Here is a 4,708-nt window from a genome sequence, read left to right as displayed (position 1 = left end):
AGCAAAAGCAAAGGAAGTTTAAAACTGATATCAGTGATAAGATCAAAGAAGAAATCACAAAACAATTGAAGGCGGGGGTAATTCGAGTGGTCCGATATACTACATGGCTAGCCAATGTGGTTCCAGTGCCAAAGAAAGACGGGAAAACCCGGGTGTGTGTGGACTACCGAGATTTGAATAGGGCAAGTCCCAAAGACAATTTCCCGTTGCCTAACATTCACATCCTTGTTGATAACTGCGCAAACATGAAATACAGTCCTTCGTGGATTGTTACGCAGGATATCATCAAGTGTTGATGGATGAAGAAGATGCCGAGAAGACAGCTTTCACTACACCCTGGGGTACCTACTGTTATCGGGTCATGCCATTTGGGTTAAAGAATGCTGGGGCAACCTACATGAGAGCCATGACCACCATTTTCCACGATATGATGCATCAAGAAATAGAGGTGTATGTGGATGATGTAATCTTTAAGTCCCGAACTCAGAGTGACCACGTGCGAGATTTGAGAAAGTTCTTCGAACAGCTGCGCAAGTATGATCTGAAGTTGAATCCAGCTAAATGTGCCTTCGGAGTCCTATCAGGCAAGCTCCTGGGTTTCATAGTCAGCAGGAGAGGTATTGAGTTAGATCCAACAAAGATAAAGGCCATTCGAGATTTACCTCCTCCAAGAACTAAGAAGGATGTGATGAGCTTATTGGGCAGGTGAAACTATATCAGTCGGTTCATCGCTCAACTGACTACCACCTGTGAGCCCATATTCAAACTGTTGAAGAAAGATGCAACAATCAAATGGACATCCGAATGTCAAGAAGCCTTCGATAAAATCAAGGAATATTTGTCAAATCCTCCAGTATTGGTCCCACCGGAGCATGGGCGACCTTTCTTCTTGTATCTGACAGTGTTGGAAAATTCTTTTGGCTGTGTCCTGGGGCAGCATGATATAACCGGCAGGAAAGAGCAGGCAATTTATTATCTGAGCAAGAAGTTCACCAGCTACGAGGCCAAATACACTTTGTTGGAAAGAACATGTTGTGCTCTGACATGGGTCGCTCAAAAGTTGAGACACTATCTTCAAGCCCACACCACCTATCTAATAACCAGGTTGGATCCTTTGAGGTACATATTCCAGAAACCGATGCCCACTGGGAGACTGGCAAAATGGCAAATCTTGCTCACTGAATTTGACATAGTCTACGTCACTCGCACGGCAATGAAGGCCCAGGCGTTGGCGGATCATTTGGCTAAAAACCCGGTTGACGAGGAATACCAACCATTGAGCACATATTTCCCAGATGAGGAGGTAAATTCAGTAGAAGCCATCTCGGAGGACACTCGTGCTTGGAAAATGTTCTTTGACGGAGCTGTAAATGCAAAAGGCATAGGCAGTGGGGCAATCTTGATATCACTCAATGGTCAGCACTACCCAGCTACAGCAAGGCTCCGATTCTTTTGCACAAACAATACGGCTGAGTACGAAGCCTACATCATGGGCATGAATATGGCAATTGACCAAGATGTTGAAGATTTATTAATCATGGGGGACTCTGATTTGATTATCCGGCAAGCCCAGGGGGAGTGGGAGACTCGAGATGTTAAGGTCATTCCCTATCGACGGCATGTAGAAGATCTCACCAAACGCTTTAAGTCGATAGAGTTCAGGTATATCCCTCGGTGTCACAATGAGCTAGCCGATGCACTCGCAACTCTAGCTTCAATGCTACCTTACCCAGGCAATGCCCGTATTGACCCTCTGGAGATTCAAATCAAAGAAAAGCACGGGTATTGTAATGCGGTCGAGGCAAAACCCAGCATTCAACCCTAGTATCATGATATCAAGAGATTTCTGAAAACACAAGAATACCCCGAGCAAGCCACCGGAGATCAGAAGAGAACCATTAGATGGCATGCGAGCGGTTTCTTCTTAAGCGGTGATGTTTTGTATAAAAGGACCCCGGACCTCAATTTGCTAAGATGTGTTGATGCCGAGGAAGTCGGAAGAATTATGCATGAAGTACACGCGGGAGTATGTGGACCTCATACGAATGGCTATGTGTTGGCAAAGAAAATTCTGCGAGCGGGGTACTACTGGATAACCATGGAAAAGGACTGTTTCAGCTTTGTTCGAAAATGCCATCAATGTCAGGTGCACGGTGATTTGATTCATGCACCTCCAACAGAGCTTCATCCGATGTCAGCACCTTGGCCATTTGTTGCTTGGGGTATGGATGTCATTGGGCAGATCGAGCCGAAAGCTTCGAATGGGCATAGATTCATATTGGTGGCAATTGACTATTTCACAAAATGGGTTGAGGCCATCACTCTCAAGTCGGTCACCAAGAAAGCTGTGGTAGACTTTGTGCACTCCAATCTCATTTGCCGCTTTGGCATTCCTGCAACTATCATTACCGACAATGCTGCAAATTTGAACAGTCGTCTTATGGGAGAGGTATGTGAACAATTCAAGATAACGCATAGAAACTCTACTCCTTATCGGCCAAAAGCCAATGGTGCTGTTAAAGCAGCAAATAAGAACATCAAGAAGATTTTGAGAAAGATGATTCAAAGCTCCAGGAAATAGCATGAAAAACTACCTTTCGCATTACTCGGGTATCGTACCACAGTGCGTACATCAATTGGAGCGACACCGTACTTGTTGGTTTACGGTACTGAAGCTGTCATACCTGCGGAAGTAGAAATTCCTTCACTCCGGATAATCGTTGAAGCGGAGATTGAGGACAGTGAGTGGGTTAAGACCCGACTAGAGCAATTGTCATTAATTGATGAAAAACGGATGGCCGCAGTTTGTCACGGGCAGTTATACCAACAAAGAATGGCCCGCGCCTATAACAAGAAAGTGCGTCCCAGGAATTTTGAAGTGGGACAACTGGTACTCAGACGCATTCTCCCTCATCACCAGGAAGCAAAAGGGAAGTTTGCCCCTAATTGGAAAGGTCCATACATAATCCGAAAGATATTGCCAAGAGGAGCACTGTATCTGGGAGACATCGAAGGAAATGACCCTGAAACAACAGTCAATGCAGATCCAGTCAAAAGGTATTATGTCTAGGCCTCTTGTGATGATGGCTTTTGTGCGATTGAGATGACGAAGGCTCTCCTTCTCGCTACCCAAATGATATCAATCCTTCGTAAACCCCTTGAGCCGGTTACGCTTCTTTGGTCACCCTCTTTGGAACCCGAAAGTATTATCGAAAAGAAAAAGAAAAAAAAAAGAAAAGAAAAAAAAAGAAGAAAGAAAATATGAAAAAGAAAAGAAAAAAAAGAGAAAAGAAAAAGAAAATATGATATAATGAAAAGAAAAAGAAAAAGAAAAGAAAAAAAACAAAACAAAAACAAAAAACAAAACAAAAACAAAAACAACAAAAACAAATGTTGTCCTGAACTACGTTTGACTTGATTCCGAAAGGATACGTAGGCAGCCTCTCGCTGAGGTTCAGTCACACCAAAACAAAAATCACAATTTCCCCAAAAGATGAAACTGGGGCAGATGATATAATGGTTCGGACATGAATCCGCCGAAATGATTCCAAAGTTGTAGTTCCGCCCAAAATCCTTTTTACCCCAAAACCTTGTCCAAGTCCTTCCGATCAATTGACAAAGGCATGGAAGTGGCAAACGTCATTGTTGAAATCTGACACAATGCAAATTGAGAGAAATAAAATGAGAGAGTCTTATCGGTGAAAACCTTCGGGCACCATAAGGAGATGGTGAGTAGAGAAACTGAAAATGAGAGAGTCCGCTTAGTGAAAACTCGCAGAGAGAACTATCGGGCGACGGTGAGAAGAGAAATGAGAGAGGTCGATTGGCGAAAACCCGCAAAGGGCGCTGTCGGTCGAAAAGAAGACATCTCAACACTAAAAGAGTCCTGGAAAGGTTCCCTGGTTTTGAAATAAGGATCAATGGGTTCACGAGAAACTGGAAAGTTTGTGTGGGTCGGGCGTCTCGTCCAAGAAGCATGTCATGTTCATTTGAAGCCAGCATGCACCCCAGATAAGTCCTCCTTTTCCCCCGAAAGGGACGCTTCTCTTTAAAATCATATGCTTGCCTTTTGCATACTTTTCCTTTGAATCCCTTTCGGTTTAACTCTGATTCCGTAACTAGTACAAAGAAAAGGTGGCAGGACCGGCTTCACAGGGCTCCGCTTGGTCAGAGTCGAAGAAAATACCCAGCCTCAGCGAGCGTTAGGCCAATCCCGACTGACCATGGTGGTTGATGTTTTCGAAGAAAAGACACTGGAAAAGAAAGAAAATCAAAGGCAGAGGCAGAATAAAGTGAAAAGGCCAGAGCCCACACGGGCGAGTCATAATGAAATCCTAAGAGTTTAACCCAGTCGGTTTGAAAAGAGATTGACCCTCAAGGCAAACGAGCAGCAAAGTTCTCAACAGAAATGGGGCCGGGATCAAGCAATTGAGATGATCAAGGCCACAAAACCAACCACCGTTTCAAACTAACAAATGGTTCTTTGTTGAAAACAGGTCTAATTCAAAGCAACCGTGCAAGAAGCAGGTGCAACTCAAAAGAAATGAAATGCGCAAGCGCTGAAACAACTTTGCAGCAGGAAAACGACCAAAAAGGAACGTACCCCCCCCCGCCCCCTAAACCTACTTTCTACTGTCGGTTCCTTCGCGTAACCAACTAAAAAAGGTAAAAAAACGAAAACTAATAAAAAAAACGTAAAAAAAAGGAA

This window comes from Nicotiana attenuata, unplaced genomic scaffold (genome assembly GCF_001879085.1).
Source record: "Nicotiana attenuata strain UT unplaced genomic scaffold, NIATTr2, whole genome shotgun sequence".
Taxonomy (NCBI): Eukaryota; Viridiplantae; Streptophyta; class Magnoliopsida; order Solanales; family Solanaceae; genus Nicotiana; species Nicotiana attenuata.
Note: the sequence above shows the minus strand (reverse complement) of the source record.